Source organism: Podarcis tiliguerta, assembly GCF_965153285.1.
Source record: "Podarcis tiliguerta genome assembly, chromosome: 9".
Classification (NCBI taxonomy): domain Eukaryota; kingdom Metazoa; phylum Chordata; class Lepidosauria; order Squamata; family Lacertidae; genus Podarcis; species Podarcis tiliguerta.
This window is the reverse complement of record NC_139542.1, coordinates 17,606,062-17,623,702: the sequence shown is the minus strand read 5'-3', so window position 1 is coordinate 17,623,702 and position 17,641 is coordinate 17,606,062. Positions and strand designations below refer to the sequence as shown.

The 17,641-nt window shown below is 40.9% G+C and overlaps 1 protein-coding gene across 7 annotated transcripts in view; it reads right to left on the bottom strand.

Moving 5' to 3' along the window:
• GRID2 (glutamate ionotropic receptor delta type subunit 2) overlaps positions 1 to 17,641 on the bottom strand; it is a 787,745-nt gene that overhangs the window by 397,705 nt on the left and 372,399 nt on the right. The window lies entirely within an intron of this gene.

The window sequence follows — 17,641 nt, the reverse complement described above, 5'->3', positions numbered from 1 at the left end:
CAATACCACTGTGGCATTTGTCAGAATTTTCTCCTCTAATGGAAACATGGATCCAAATAGGGACTCACAAGCAGCCGGCTTATACAAAAGAATGTTGCTAAGAGTGATATTTAAAATACTTACGGAAGCTGCATGAAAAATAGGGTAGGCGATGCTGCTCTTGGCCAGCTGAATAGCCAAACAATAAAGGCTCACTCCAAATAGGTAGCCCAAAGCAAAAAATCAATCAGAAGTGAAATCCATGCAGCCGCTCCTCTGGTATAACTGAATGTGGAAAAACAAATTGATGTGAAAAGAGATCAAGACTAAGTGAAGATGAGGAGAACCCTGGGTTGCAAAATCTTGGTCAACTGACAAGGCTAATGAGAAAATGCTGTCCTTAGTAGCTTCACCTTGTTCTTTGATAAACAGTGGTTATTGGAGTTGGCTCCAGGTTTTGTTGAGAGGTTCCTCAACAAAATTGCCTCTGGAGGACTCCAGTCTTAAACAAGCGGACTCCCAAACACTGTGGACTTACTTGGCGGTGGCACCAGCTTTGGGTAGGGGAACTCCAATGGAGCTGCCACTGTAATTCCCAGCAATGCACTGCAGAAATTAGAATTTCTGCACCACAAGATCCCGAGCAGACCTATTGAAATTAATGGGGCTAACTTAGTCATGTTCATTCAATTCAATGGGTGTACTGTGTGCAAAACTTAGCTGACTACAATCCTATGATAAAGTTCCTCTGTGCATAAACACACTTGAACCACAATATTGTGTGTGTGCTCAGCAAGATACTGAAGGGAGAATGAAAGCATAAAAAGCAAATACAATTATTTACAAATCACTTAGAACATTTCATGGAAAGCTGGATTTTTTACCTTATCACATGGACAGATTTTCATTGATAGATCCTACCATGGTGTCCAATAATCCTGTTAGAGAATAAATCTGCAAGGATTTATTTCAGCCAGTGCAGCTGGGTTTCAAATTCACAGTGAATTTTCTCCATACAAACATTTGCTTTATGCTACATTAAGAATAATCTCTATGACAAGCAAGATAGTACTTTAGGAATAAACAGTACCATCAGTCTTTGGCTCTGTCTATACATGTAACCAAGATCATTGGAAACGTACACATCACTAAAATATCACTGCCTTCATGAGTTATGTGAAAGGGAGGAAGAAGGGAAGGGAAGAAGCAGGGAGATGTGGCTGGCTTCACAAAGTGAAAGGATACTGTCAATCTAATGCATAAGAACAGAAGGAAAACCCTGTTGAATCAGGCCCCTCTAGTCCTTGTCAGGGGCAGGGAAGAGTCCAAGGAGTGGGGAGAGGAGGCAGGGGGGGCAGGAGGATGACCCAGGGAAGGGGGCAGCAATTTGTGGGGTTCTGTGAGGCAGCCAGGGGAAGAGGAAGGGTCCAGGCAGTCACTTTCGGGAGGAGACGGGGAAAGAGTTACAGAAAGGCACAGAGGTGGAAAAGACCGTCCTAGAGGGAGGTCTTTGTCTCTTCCCTTGGGAGCATCTGAAAGCGACAGAAGTTCTGGTTTCTTCTACTATTCACTAAAAGACTCTTAGTACCCCAAATATGTAACAGTATGAAGCAGGCACATACAGGTTGCACACAAGATTGTGATTCTCAAACTTTAAAAGTATCCAATACGCTACAGAAGTTGGACAAGGGCACATACCTTGGACCCCCCTCTATTTCAAACCACCTTATGATCAAGGGTCTGGAAAGCAAGCCTTATGAGGGACAGTTGAGGGAGTTTAGCCTGGAAAAGAGGAGACTGAGATCCAATCTGATATCCATCTTTAAATACTGTATGTTAAAGGTTGTCATATGGAACAAGCTTGTTTTCTCCAGCTCTGGAAGGTAGAACCCAAACCAATAACTTCAAGTTACAAGAAAGGAGTTTCTGAGTAAACATCAGGAACAACTTTCTGAAAGTACGAGCTATTCAACTGTGGAACGGACTCCCTTGGAAGGTGATTTCTCTCCTTCATCGGAGGTTGGATAGTCATCTGTCATGGATGTTTTGGTTGAGTTTTCTGTATTGCAGCGGATTGGACTAGATGACTCTTGGGGTCCCTTCCAACTCTACAATTCTATATTATGTGGTGGTACCTACATCTTACTGTGGCCCCCTGCTGCTACCCAGTTGCAGTTAGGATTACCCATAAGTCTGCTGAGAGACTAGAATCAGGCAGCCAGAGTACCTGGCCCTATACAGCATGATGGGTCTACCTATACAGATGCAACAGAACAGGAGGGAACCTGCACTGGTCTTCAGTTACCATCAGCCCCAGCCAGCATCACCAATGAACAGGGATGATGTGAGTTGTAGCCCAGCAGCAACTAAAAGACCATAGATTTCCCATCCCTGGAGCAAGTCCTGGTGGCCAGTGACCAACTCTTTGTCATGAGACAAAAGTTCTTAAGAGCAGAAGCAGTAAGGCAAGGCCTACACAATCATTTCAAGCCTGCTAGCTATAACTGTTAGCAGTAAACTGCCACATCACTGTGACTCGTGACTCATCTTGGGTTCCCTATAAATGTAACCAGCCATCTCTCTGGGCCTCAGTCTGTCTTCAGAGTCCGAGTCAGTCTCAGCTCAGTATATTTGTGTGTTGTTGCAGACAGAGGGGCTCCAGGACTCCAGTTAATCAGTAACTAAGATCTGTGCCTCTGTGAAGACTAAGAAAGATGTTATGAGCACTCTGTGTATGCTCTTTAACTATGCTGTTTCTGAACAAGTTTATTTTCTTCAGTAAAGTTTCATTCTGTTTATGAGGAAGACTCTGCTTGATTAATTTACCTCTGTGCGACACTCTTGAGTCCCTTTTCGGGCTTTGCATCATCTGGGAAATGTTACATTAGTTTTGCCTTTGTCATATCGCTAATTTCCAAACTGCTATTTTATTTCCAGGACACATTCTGATTTGGATCATAATAACCTATTAGTGGCTGTTAGATTTATTGACAGCCATACTTGAGAATCTACATAAACAGCAGCTTGTTTATCTAAGAGCCAGATTCCACCACCACCACCACCACCACCCCCCTCTGGTAAACTATACAATGTGAAATTGAGGCAGAATGAATGCAAGGAGGGGGAAGACTAGCTTACCAGGAGCAAGAGATGATATATAAATATTCACATGTAAACAACATCCCCCAGTATAGCCTCTAGAGGATGGCAGCGCCATTCATTTCAGAGTTGTTTGGCATTCGACATTTCTTATTGCAGTAAGACATACATGCCTCAGGAACATTAATCATACACTTCCAGTAAAATCTTCCCTTCTATTAGGTATGCGTTGGCTTCCACATTAAATGTTCCGTAGGCTAGCCTAAGGCTCTGGGTGAGCAGGTTGCTCTGATTACTTGATCTCAGCAGTCCTCATTATGGATGTACATTTGGGGAGGTGTTCCATGGCAGTACTCTGTAAACTCCAGACTCCCACATGAAATGTCATCCTTCAAGTTAAGCAAGGCCTCCTGTTAAGATAGTTTCATTTTTTGTGTGCTTGGCTGTTGATTAATGATGGAGAAAGTGCATCCATTTCTATGCCTCATTTTCAGATACCAAAAATTGTAAAGCTTGATTGCTTTCTCCTTTCAGCAAAGAATCTGAAGCAAGGAGGTAAAAGCCCTCAGGCATGACAGCTATTACCCTGCTGTGGATTAACTAACCTGTACTAACATTTTAATTGGAAGATTATTTCTCTGAATTAAGGTAGCAATTATGCCAAGGAAAGCCTGGGGTACATAACTTTTATTTTTATTGTTATTATATTTTTCAAGGAATTGTTCTGCAGTATTCTTGAGCTCATATATACATCCATCTGCTTTTAAAGAATGAATGGATGAGCAGCCTTCACTGCCCTGGCTTCAAATCTCCTGCAGGAAACATTCAACTGTTATGAGTTTTAGAACAGCAGCAGAACTAAAAAAAGGGGGCTGGAAACCATTTGCATCTAAGTTTTAATCAGAGTAGACCCATTAAACTTAATGAACATGACTAAGTTAGGCCCATCACTTTCAGTAAGTCTACTCTTGAAAATCTTAGTTTTGCTCCCTTTGAAAAGAGATTTTGAGAACTATCCAAGTTTCTGTTGTTGTCGTCGTCATCAGTCTGTCTTGAGAGACAATGGAAGAGTGCACCTTCAGGGGTAAAGTCAAACTGTTGTAGAGTGAAAGCACCTACTGTGGCTGTAGAGACTGATATGGGAGAGACATGCTAAAGGTGCACGGTGGCATTTCTTCTCTCTGCACTCCTCCCAGTGGTCATTCCTCCTGTAGTCACTGTTGTGGATGCTTGGGATATATTCATGATAATGAAATGTCTGTCTGTCTGTCTGTCTTACTTACTTACTTACTTACTTACTTACTTAATATCCCAACTTTCCTCACAAAGGAGTCTAGGGCAGCTAACAACAAGCAACAATTTAAAAAGTCTTTAGCACAATTTTGGTACATAAACAGTCTGTGAAAGGTCTTACAAATGCTGTACATTCCATATACTTTTTAAAATGGGTATAAAGAGGGGGTTGAACAAGATTATGTCCTGAATGTGCGCACCACATTCAGTGGAATTATAGAACTGGAATAAGTCAAAAGCTCCATTTTTCTCTCTCAACAAAACACTTTTGCATACCATATAATGGAGAAAAACACCTTTGATGTTTTTGCCTTACTGTAGGTTTCTTTCTTTCCGTCCTTGCTCTATAACATTTCCACTATGGGCATACACAAATATGATGAAGGCAAAGAACTCTTCAAAAGCCATGCACACACACACACAAAAGATACACAAGGAAGCAATTGGCTGTATAAAATAGGCCCCTCATCACCAGAAGTCAGTATAATAGGTTGAGAACGTCATAGATACTTCACGTCCCTGCCCAGTGCAAATGTAGACAAAGCCATCACCTCTTAGGTAATGCAGTTGCACACTTTCTCTTTATCTCCGTTTCTGATCTCTCAGTGCAACTCCACCCACACCCAAAGGTCAAAGAAGCATCAAGATTCAAATCCAAAATAAATTTCCCATTCTTTTCTGTGTGCTTTCACACCCACTTCTCCTGCACCTAAAACAACAATCCTCGCCCACTTCAAGATGAAAATAGACAATTTGCACTCCTGGTACCTTTGCTGTTTTTCTTTGCCCGCTTAAGTAGTCACAGCTTCTTATTAATCTCCCCCTATCTGAGTACTGCATTTCATTTATGGATTTTCTCTTGCGTGTGTCCACCTGCTGGTTTTGTTTTACTGCAGCTAGATTTTTCTGGGTTGTGGCATTTCTTCTCTTTGCTTTCATTATTATTCTTTTTTTTATATCTGGTTATGTTTTCCCTTATTCTTTTGACTTCAGATTTGCTGCACAATATCAAGGTGCTATCTCAGGTACAGAAAACAGGCATAAGCCTGGATTGAAAACATGAGCCAGTGGCTATGAACCTGAACTGTGAATTAGGAAGTCAATAGTTCAAACATAAGTTTTGTTAGGTCCCCAGGCAAGCTATTTTCCCTCTGCTTCAGAACCCCATATACAATGTATAATTATTATTATGGAAGGAAGAGATCTTTCAAATATGTGGGAACTAATATTTAGGGTTTTAACATTGTAATGATTGATTATGTACTGCAGAATCCATTAGATACAGATTTATTACAGTTTATCAAGTTGTTTTTTGAGCATGTGATTTTTATAATCAAGTATCCTAATTTCTGCTGCAGCTATCTTTTTGGTGTGATTAGTGAAGGCAGCATGAGAGGCAGGGTCTAATTTCTCCCCTGGGCTGCTTTTGACCCTTAGCTTTCTTGAAGTGGTTTAAGTACTCTAAAGCACTCAATAAATGCATCATCATCATAGAAAGCACCCAGAACCATCACTGGGTATCTTTTCACACAGACAAGACAGACCCAAGCCTTATGAGGAATGGTGAGCTGGGCATATTTAGCCTAAAAAAGATGAAACTGAGAAGAGATATGATAGCCATCTTCAAATAACATACACATTTCTGTGTGCAGTTTTGTCTCATATATCTTTTGTAAACTGATGGAGGTTTATTTTGGCAATTGAGTGGTGTATAAATTTTATGAAATAAAATAAATACCATACACATCATTGCAAGCCAGTGTTCCCCAATATAATAATGTGTTTTGTATGTTACTTTTCATGAATACGGTACATGCATTTTTATGTAGACTTTACCCTTGTAGATGCATTTTACTTTACTGGAAAACTGCATTGCAAAATTCTGAGAAGTGTGAATTTTGAAAGATGACTATGTTTCAGTTTTTGTACTGTTTCAGAAAATGCAAATTGTGCAGGCTAACCTTTAAATGTGAACTGCATCAAATTTCTCCCCAATCACTACCTAAGCTTTGGCCTTGAAAGATAATCTGTAAATGAAAAAGTACTTAATGATGTGGCCTATAGAAACAGGGGTGGCACTGTGGGTAAAACCTCAGCGCCTAGGACTTGCCGATCGCATGGTCGGTGGTTCGAATCCCCGCAGCGGGGTGCACTCCCGTCTTTCGGTCCCAGCACCTGCCAACCTAGCAGTTCGAAAGCACCTCCGGGTGCAAGTAGATAAATAGGGACCGCTTACCAGCGGGAAGGTAAACGGCATTTCCGTGTGCTGCGCTGGCTCGCCAGATGCAGCTTGTCACACTGGCCACGTGACCCGGAAGTGTCTGCGGACAGCGCTGGCTCCCGGCTTATAGAGTGAGATGAGCGCACAACCCTAGAGTCTGGCAACACTGGCCCGTATGGGCAGGGGTACCTTTACCTTTTTATAGTTCTTGGCTACAGTAGGATACAGCTATTTTCCTTAATTTTAATACTTTTTAGTACATAAATGGCATCATTTGAGAATCTGAACATCTAAAAGTTATAATTCAAAAAAATGATAATTTCTACTCTTGAAATATCACCCTGAAATAAAAAGTGGCATTACAACATTCACCCCATCGCATGAATGTTTCTGTTGTAATATGGGTGCCTTGGTGGAAAGATTAATTTCTGCAATTTGAATTTCCATTTACACTTGGCTAATCCTTGGGGAAAACCTTTGAATAGGCACAATGTATAAGAATCCCAAGACTTATAAATATTATCTTACAGTTTAACAGAGACCCACTTGACTAAAATAGATTCAATTTTTTGATAGCAGCAGTAGCTGATTTACCATTTAGCATAGAACCGATACCGACCCGAAAGATCCTCAGGAGAATGGTAATGCAGAAAAGAAAATGTTTCACACAGGTAACCTATTCAAAGTCAGATTGGGAATGCAATCAAATACATAATGGGTCAATCAGCAATTGAGATGCAATAGTAAATCACCTGTAACTGGCCTGTTGAATTTATTCCAGCATACAGATAGGCCTCTCCCTGGGCTACTGCAGGGGAGTATCAGAGTGCTAACTTCATTGCAAATCATGACTCTGGGGAACCAAGATAATGACTTAGGTCCTTCCAATGTATGAAGCATACTTGACAGTTGTATTTCCACAAGGAACCTCAGAAGTTGCCTTATTCCAGGTCATACAGTTCATCCGTCTAGCTCAGTATTGTTTACCTGGAGTGGCAGTTAGCTATCCAGGGCCTCAGGCAGAGAAAGGCTTTCCATATCACCTATTACCTGTTCCTTTTTATTTGAAATAACAAGGATTGAACCTGGGACTTTCGACATGTTCTCCACCGCTAAGCAGTGATTTTTCTCCCCAACGCTCTGAAGACATTGTACCAGAATTATCTTGTGGTTATTCCATTATCCTCCTTCCCATGCCACCAGATTTGTCAGCTGATTTTTAAGTTATTCCTCAAAGGCAAAGCATTGCTTTACCTTTACATAACTCCCTCTTTGATTGCCAGGCACTTGTACTTCTCAAGATGCAGCAATTAAGCATCAATTTTGTGTTTTTTTAAATCTATCACTGTCCCGCCACCCTCACAAACCCTTTAAGAAAATTCCCTCCCACAAATTTCTAGAATGCTCCCACCTGAATCCACCACTTGCACACATAGCAACAAATCTGGGAGGCCTAGTTTGTTCAGCCCCATAGCAAAGGACCCCTGGATGATTAAGTCCAGTCAAAGGCAACTATGGGGTGCGGCGCTCATCTCGCTTCAGGCTGAGGGAGCCAGCGTTTGTCCACAGACAGCTTTCTAGGTCATGTGGTCAGCATGACCAAACCACTTGTGGTGTAATAGAACACCGTGATGGAAACAAGAGCGCACGGAAACACCGTTTACCTTCCCGTTGCAGCAGTACCTATTTAGCTACTTGCACTGGTGTGCTTTCAAACTGCTAGGTTGGCAAAAGCTTGAACAGAGCAACAAGAGCTCACCCCGCTGCGGGATTCAAACCACAGACCTTCCGATCAGTAAGCCCAAGAAGTTCAATGGTATAGACCACTGCACCACCCGTGTCCCTTTACCTTTAGCACCATAGTGGCAACTGAAAAATACAGACTTCGGACCCAGCTGCTGGCTTATATAGCCCTGTGCTGAGGTCTATTTCTTAAGTTCATCTTCTCAGGAGAAACCTGCTTGGGCAGAAAGGGTCTATATCTTATTCTAAAGGGTCCATGGGTTGAACTTCAAGTGCTTTGAATAAGGATGGAAGTAAGTGTGATTCCAGGGGCAAGGGCAATTGCAAATGGAAGATTGGTGGGGGTGGGTGGGTGGCTTGGCTCCTCCTAAAATTGGCAGTTCTTACCCCACAGAATGGAGGAAAACCAGGAATTTGGGAAAACATTAATACACCCCATTAAACATAGTTCACACAAGCTGTCACACATTTTAGAAACCAAAATATAGTAAGCCAAACTACATGTTGAATTCCAGTCACATTTCCTTTTAAGCAAAAACACCTGTGAATAATTTTAGCATATCCAGAACTTTTAATATTCTATATGAATTTCAAGTGTTCCTAAATCAGTCTTTGGCTCTATTCAGCTGAACAAGGCCAAGATTTAGTAAAGTACATAAACATGCACTTCAGATGAAGAACATGATTAGATATGACTGAATTCAAAGCTTTCACCTGGGTTACAGCCCCCTCCCCAAACAGATAAGTGGCCTTATGTTCACTTTTCATGGGGGAAATGACTCCATGTTAAAGCTTTTTTGTTGTTTGTAATTATAGGCACATACAAATGATTCTAATGTGAGGGATTGGGAGTACTGTTGAATTGCAAGGCACATGGTTCAATCAGGTCTGGCAAACCACCTGAGTCCCTCTTGTGGGAGATTTAAGAGCCAAACCCCATAGCATAAGTATAAACCCTTGAATTGATGGGATGCATTAGCGGGCTACTACCATGTACTATGAGAGAAAATACATATAGAAATATGTATTTGGTGACAAAATATGTTCAAGAATACATTAGGAAATACACAGTTTTATGCAGATTTTAAAGAGAACTGTGCATTATTGTGGAAACCACATGTAAAGGACTTGGTGATGAACAAATCCAAGTCACATAGACCAAGGTGTGCATCCCAATGGTTGAGTAAGGAAAGGAAAGGAAAGGAAAGGAAGGAAGGGGAAAAAAGAAAGAAAGAAAGAAAGAAAGAAAGAGAAAGAAAGAAAGAAAGAAAGAACCATCAATGAAATAAAGACCCAAGGGACTAGCCAAAGCTTTGCTTGCCACACAGTTTCTGCTTTCCCTGGGACATTTTGCAAGGTCTCAGTTATGTGCTACAATAACCATTTGGAAGCCCTGGAAAAGCATATGGTTATGCAAGCCTTATTTGGGCAGACAAACCTGTCAAATCAAGAGGATAAGGTGGCAAATTTCCCAGGACCCTTGTGAAACACACCACATTTTATTAGAGGAATTTTGTCCAAGTTGTTTTATGTTTTTTATGTTGGTGGAAGAGAATGCAATCAATTCAAACAGCAGCTGGTATTCTGGAAAACTTCATTACCATTCTAAATCAGCCTGCACTAACCTGACGCCATTTGGACATTTCGGACTACAACTCCCATCAGTCACAGCCAGAATGGCTGTCTTGATTGCAGATGATGGGAAACTGTAGTACAAAATATCTGGAAGCCATCAGTTTGGCAAAAGTTGACATAGAAAACATTATTTTTTCACACTTGGATACAACGCTTGAACTCATGATGAAAAAGAGAAACTCCCACCCAGAAGCCTATATCCCTACTGTGGAAGGACATGTGGATCCAGAATTGGCCTCCACAGTCACTTACAGACTCACTGTTAAAACCGTGTTCATGCCAACCCACCCCCTCCACTTCTGATTTTCCTGTGCTTGAGTAGAAAGGTCTGAAGAGCTTACAATCCTCCCTAGGACTGTGGATTCTGATTATTTAGGATTTCTGATCACAGAGTACAGGGTGTTCAGCTGAACAGGCTTGCAATGTTCCTTCAGAGTTTCCTAGTCAACGTGGGAAGGCTCCAGGGACTGGAATGCACCTGCTATAGTTTCAGAATGCTAGAAAAGGGTTATTGATGCAACTGTGAGTGTGCCAGGATACACACAACCTAGAATAAATAAATATGTCAGCTGTTCCATGAAAATTTAGGGAAGCCCAGCCCAACACACTATCTGTTAAGCCAAAGCAGACCACTGGACCATGTATCCTGCACTGTAGAAGCTTTCTAACATCTCTACAAGTTTTCTGGTGGAGACGCTGGGGGCAGCGTGGGGCATTTCCCATATAAAGCACATATTCTGCTACTAAGCTATGGGCAAAGAACATAAGGATAGGGTTTTGCAACACAAGGCACCATTAGATCCCCCAGTGCAGCAGAGTCGAAGCAGTTGCAGCTCACCCATTCACTCCTTCTCTGGACTTCTCATCCATCCTACTAGTGTGACTGCAGTAGCACAGAACCAGGGAGAGAATAGGTCAGTAGCCATCATTAAAAATGTCATGATTTAAGATGCCAATTCATTTTGCAGAACAATAATACATTCCTGACACTTACTGAACTTGGATTACCATGGAGATCAGGTAGGGGAAGATTACATGGAAAGATATCCCAATGCTGCTGATTTTCTGATTGCCTTATTTTGTTCCTTTTTATAAATACCATTGTTTGGGTCACTGGTTCAAAGAAAAGGAAAGAGTAGGTTTTCAAAAGGAGAGGGGGGAAAGAATGGGTTTAAGTACAGTCAGCGTTCATCATACTTGAAGGTTGGGATTGTTATCACACACACAGCAAGGATGTAAAGTCTTCAGACCTATCAGTGTTACTATACAAGCTAAGCTCCAGCAGAGAGTGTCATGACCTCAATTCCCATATGATTCTAACATCAATAACACTAAGTGTGTGAATAGGCTTTCTCCCCTCTCTTGCCTCTATCCACTAATTTGTAACTCTCTGAGAGCTCAAACTAAAAAAAACCAAAACCCTCCTAGCTCCCCTTCTACCATACATAATTTATAAAACAGTTAATTATGAGACTGAGAAGGAAACGAGCTGAACGAAGCTCAGTGCAGCTGATTGTAATGAAAGGCCCAAGATGGGTGATTAGTTAATCTAGAGAAAAATCACTTGGATGTTCAACAAGCACAAAATGCCTCTTGCACAGACCAGGAGAGTTTAGTGTCTTTAAAAAAACAAAACAAAACAACCAACCAACCTGGTTCAAGTTTATCCTGAATAACATGGGTGGGAAACATCAACAACCACAGCATTGCAACATGCTAACAGGCATGCACACCTGGTCCATCCCCTGCCCAATTCAAACTTCCTATAAAACACACACATCCCACCACCCAAGTACTGTGACAATTGCAATCCCTTTGGTTTTGTTTCCAGGAAATTTATCGAGCTTGTATCAAACCACAGCACATGGCTGGCCCGTATGTCCAGCATGGTGGATTACAAGCTGTGCAGGCCTATGACAATGGGACTGTTGATACATTGCATTGATATAGCAGCTGTTAACATGCTCCACGGTTGCTAGTCAAGCAGGTTGAAATACATGCTTGATCATCACAGTCCCCTATATTTGCAATCCCTGTCTAGCAATGCAGACAATCATGCCAGTGATGGCTAGGCTCTAATCAACTTGATGTTTCATACCTTGCATTCAAAATCTTGTTTAAGTCTGTGCAGCAATGCTTTTCCTAGGCACTCAAAGTACAAACACCCAATGTTATGTTAGCATTTGCAACCACATTATATTAATCTCGTAGGTGCCTATGCTACCTATATGCTTAGAATGAGAGCTATAACTGGCTTTCCCAGCTTACACACAAACCTAGTAATTGCTAGTAAGTGCACTGTTAGATATGGTACAATAAAACAAATTGGAATAAAAAAGAAAGCATGCACTGCTGCCTAGGTGAATAAAGTGGTCAACTATGGAAGCACAGTTGGAACCAGGTAACTCCAGGCAGGCAATTTTCAATGGAAATCCAGTATTTAAGATATAAAAATTGGTTTCAGATCTAAATAATCATTTTCCCCCTAGCAATATGCATCCTGAATAGATTGCTAGTGAGAATTTCCTGGCCAAATTGAAATTTGACTGGTTTCATGTGCACTATGGAAAGAGAAATAGCAACAGAAATTCCTCTGGTAATTTTACAAATTAAATATTTCTCCCCTGCGTTTTAAAATACTTTTAGGGATTTCAGAAGTACTCACAGTGTTCTGTATTTATCACTAGCAGTGTATGAGCAGACAAATGATTTTACTTGAATTCTTTCACAGTCTTGAAAATGGGTGTGAATACCAGATCTCCAGTCAATTTTAATGAATGTATTTTATGAAATGCCCATAGCTAGCATAATTATACCTCTAGAGAATAATGGCCTTCAGCATGCTAGGCATTTTCAAAATGTGTAATTAATGCTTTCTCTGATTCTCTTGCCATCTCTCTCTCTTGCCATCTCTCTCTCTCTCTCTCTCTCTCTCTCTCTCTCTCTCTCTCTCTCACGGATCATGTATGGCATTGGTCTACATTATATTATGGAATGTCAAAAGGAAATAAATTGAGATTTGTGTTTGATATCCTTTTCCCAAGCATGATATAGTTGTTCCCGCTGAATGAGAATGCAGAGATATGGCCAAGAGGAAGAGGAGAGAAGCTCCCAAATGAGTAGGAGCTCCAATTAGCCAACTGCAACCAAATTACCCAAACCACAATTAAGAGCGTTTTAAGCCAATTTCATAATTTTAATTATTTACTCCTGCAGCCATCCTCAAAGGTGCTCTTTTAGCATCAAGCCAAGCTGAACACAAATCTTTGAAATGTGGCACACAACAATCCGAATTCATCAATTTATCTTTAGTGCTTTCTCTGCACAGCAGAGCACTGAAACTAACCAAATTCACACTGGTATATGTGGCTGAGAGAACCTCACATCAGGAATCAACACTCTCCCTTCTTTTCTTGTTCTTTTTGCTTTATTTTCCCAGTACAATGCAGGGCCTTTATGTTAGCTTGACTGAACATTTCCCCCTCAGCTTTTGTCAAGGGCAGATATTTACACATCTCCAGAAACGATAGACATTGTGGATGTTCTTTGAATGTGCAGGACTCTGTAGAATATATCCTTTTCTACTGTCCATTGTACAACCAGCTACGCAAACACACACTATCCCCCTTTTTGGGTAGTCTAACCTCATAGCACAATGAAAATGTCAGATTCTAGCTGTCTGACATTAACCCGGAAGTAACTGCAAGGGTGGCTGAGTTTGGTCAATAGTATCTCTTGAAGTGATGAATGGCATTATTTATCAGGAAGAAACTCCAATGAAAATCCTCATGAAGTTTTGGCGAAGTAAGTAAGCTTTATTTCCCCAAAGACCCACAATAATACGTTATGAAATTTCTTTCTTTCTTTCTTTCTTTCTTTCTTTCTTTCTTTCTTTCTTTCTTTCTCCAAATCTTTATCAGGCAATACAGATATAGACCATCTTAAAACATCAATATTAAAATATAGACAAAAAGCAGCCATATAAGATATATGGTAACAGAATTTTTCATTGGAATTTCTTTGTTCATAGTGTCTTCCCACTAAACCATGACATTCACCACTCTAAGGGATACTATTCTATCCAAACCTTCAACTAGATTCATTAAATCTCAGTCTCCACCTTTGCTCCCCCACCCAGCGATGTTCCAGGACAGCAGGTGTAAAGACTGGTTTTGAGTTTGTGACTGATTGGAAAGGATTAGTCAATCAAGTTCAGTTATTAGATTCAGAGAATGGTTTTGTTCTGTGTAAAGACAACCATTTGGCACTGTTTTTTAAATAATTTATTTTGGGGCTGATGTGCTACCATGTTCAGTTTGGGCAGGCAAACTTCTACTGAGGCTTTTAAGAGCTACTGTGCTTTTAATTAAAAGCTTTCACTTTGTACTTTTACCTTGCTAGTGATCCCTGTTTGTACAGCTGGGAGGAACAGGGAAATAGCTCTCTTTCACTATAAAAGAAGAAATGAAGCTAAGAATGAAAAGAAAACAGTAAATTAAAACACAAAAAGAAACAAGAAAATAAAACCTAAAAAAGAAAGAGTTCCTTCCCCACTGCCTGTCTGATCATTAATCTCTCTCTCCTCCCCGCCCCTTCCAGAATTTGCTGTCCCGACTACAGTTTATTTTTCAATAATAATAATAATGATGATGATGATGATGATGATGATAGGGAATGAAAGATAGAGGGTGAGGATGGAGAGTATTTAGGATATTTCCTTAAGGTATTATGTTTCCTGTAACTGTCACTGTATTATTATGTGTGAAATTGTGTAAGCATCCTGGGATCTTTCAATCTGGGGGCCAAAACCCAGGTCAGAACAAAACTAAAAAACAAATTTATCATTGTGTGTAGTCCATAGTGTAGGTCGAAATGATTGGGTCATTGTGACCTTCCTCATCTGGCCAGCATATTATATTTACTGGTGTTTGTTATGTTTTATTTTGCTATTTTTAATGTTTTATTTTGCTATTATTGCATTGTGCAAAATTAACAGGAACAGCTAACAGTGCAGAACAAGTGAAAACCAACCTATTACAGAAACAAGAGGAGACTGTACCGTTAAGACAGCCTATTGTTTTTGGAAGGGGCATAATATTGCTATAACTGAAGGTAGTCATGGGAGTGTGGCTTCTGTATTTCATTAAGGCTTCCCATTTTCTCCCATATTTTGAGTACTGAACTAACCACATACCCTTTTCCAGGCAAAGTAAACTACAGTGAGAGCCAGTGTGGTGTAGTGGTTAAGAGCGGTAGTCATGTAATCTGGGGAACCGGGTTCACGTCTCCGCTCCTCCACATGCAGCTGCTGGGTGACCTTGGGCTAGGCACACTTCTTTGAAGTCTCTCAGCCCCACTCACCTCACAGAGTGTTTGTTGTGGGGGAGGAAGGGAAAGGAGATTGTTAGCTGCTTTGAGACTCCTGAAGGGGAGTGAAAGGCAGGATATCAAATCCAAACTCTACTCTACAACACAGACATGCCTTCCATCTTATTAGAACTCCTACCATTCCCAAGGAGAAACAGAGAAGCAAGAGAGGTCTTTTTGTTTATTTTGAACATAATTGCACATTACCATTGCATCCAAATACTTTCCATATAAAGCAATAATTAAATACACTCAGAGTCCCTAACTCCTCTTCCACAATATACCGCAACTGCTAGACGGCTTTAGCTTACTGATTGGTTAAACTGTTGGTTGATTAAATTGTTGGTTGGGAACCATACACTCATTTGCTAGTTTGCAGAACTCCTCTACCAAAACCAAGAAAGCAAACTAGCTTTAGATGGGGAAAACATTGTTTAATCTGACACAGCTTTGTCAAAGGAAAAGGAAAAGGGTTCCTCTTTCAGTTTTTTGAAGTACCTTTTGAGCATAGACCCTGGACTCAATTTTCTATTCTTTGGAAGTTCATTCAGCTGCCTGGTTTTTATGTGTCCTTTTGTCATCTGTTTTATCCCAGGGGAACACAAATGACGGCAACTTTCATTATAGACTATAATTCAGCCATCTGTAGCTTGGGCAATTAATTTGTTTTGAAGATAGGATCTAGGGGCTTAACCTACTTTCCGAAGAGGTCTAGAAGCCAGCAAAGCTGCACAGAGCACACAGGTTTCATGATGGTGTAATCCAGCATTAGCTACAACTGTGGTTTCAGTTTCAGTTTTGATTGATTGATTGATTTTTTACAAAAGGGCTACCGAACCTGCTTTAAACTTTGCTCTAAAAAAGCAATTATACCAACTGATAGGGGCTACCCCACCATTAGCCACAGTGAGGAGGCTGACACAGGCAACAGATTTTTAATGTCATGAAAGGGCAGGAAATGGCTAGTTATTCAGTCGCAAATAGTAGGGACTGCTGCAGCAAAAGCAAAAACATGTTTGCCCCTTCTTTGGAACATATCCTGTATGCACACAGGCTTCAATACCTGCCACTAGCTAATTAAAAAAAAAAAAAAAGCACTCCCATGATGACAATGAGATGAAGGACAGTTACATACACCTTTTTCCATTGTACTTAGTTTTGCTTCACTTAGATAACCCAACTGCTAGCAAAGGTATTTTGCTGCCCTTTTGCTAGAAAGGTTTGAGGCAATGGAGCAGTGAAGGTGCATTTTTGAAATGAGTTTTTATTATTATCATAAAAGCCTCTGGTTAGGTCCTATTGAGACTAGAAGCCTTAATGAAGTTCGGATTATTCTAAACATCTGCTGTTGGCAGTTGTCTCTCACACACAGACACACGGCCTGCTATTTACAATGAACGAAGTATTCCATGTCCGTGCTAGATGAATGGTTGGTGAGGATCATAGCTCGATAATGGATTGGAATTAAATAGCTATAGTGGAATAAATAGTGCGGTCTTCTGCAAATGCACACACAAGAGCTGTGCAAGAGTTTATATAGTGCCGTAAAATATAAGCTCAACTCAATCTACATAAATTATAATAAGCTTTCTATAAAAGCAACTAAAATTAGTGGGGACGGAAGGCAGGGCCATCAATAGTAGATAGGCTGAGCCAGAGCCAATGACAGACAGAGCCACCCAATTCTAGTTTTGTTAGGCATTGTTTGACCTTGTGTCGGGGAGGGGAGGTGTGGCCATCACCTGCCCCTCCAAGCTTAAGGGTATTCTGTTAAAGGAATCCGGGGGTGTTGATCTAGTCCGAAGCCCGGCTGGGGGCTAGGGCCTTGACACGACCCCGACGGGAACACCAGGGGGAGCTTGAGTTGGTTACCCTTACTGGACTTCCTGCACAATGGGCAGGAGTCAGGTATAGTTATGGCCAATCAATGCCTAAGCCAATACTGCTCACATTCTGTAATTCAATAAAGTTGTGGCCAAAATTTGCCCAATAACATAAACCTAGTATCTGTGTCCTTGTGTGAGTTATTTCCAATGAGGGGGTGGCTGCGAAGTCTCGACACGCAAGGGCAATGTTGAGGCTAAGGGAGAAGAAGCTGACTGGCAGTGCCACCCACTCAGATGGTTGTAAATAAGAAGACAGGCAGGTTGGGGCTGGCTGAGGGGAGACTGAGATTGGTGGGACAGTTCCTAATTTGCCCTCATATACCAGCCTACGCTGAATCATGAATAAATAAATAGTAGGAAATACAAATAGAACTGTTGCAGATTTCTTTCACACTTCATCTCTCATAGGTGTATTCCA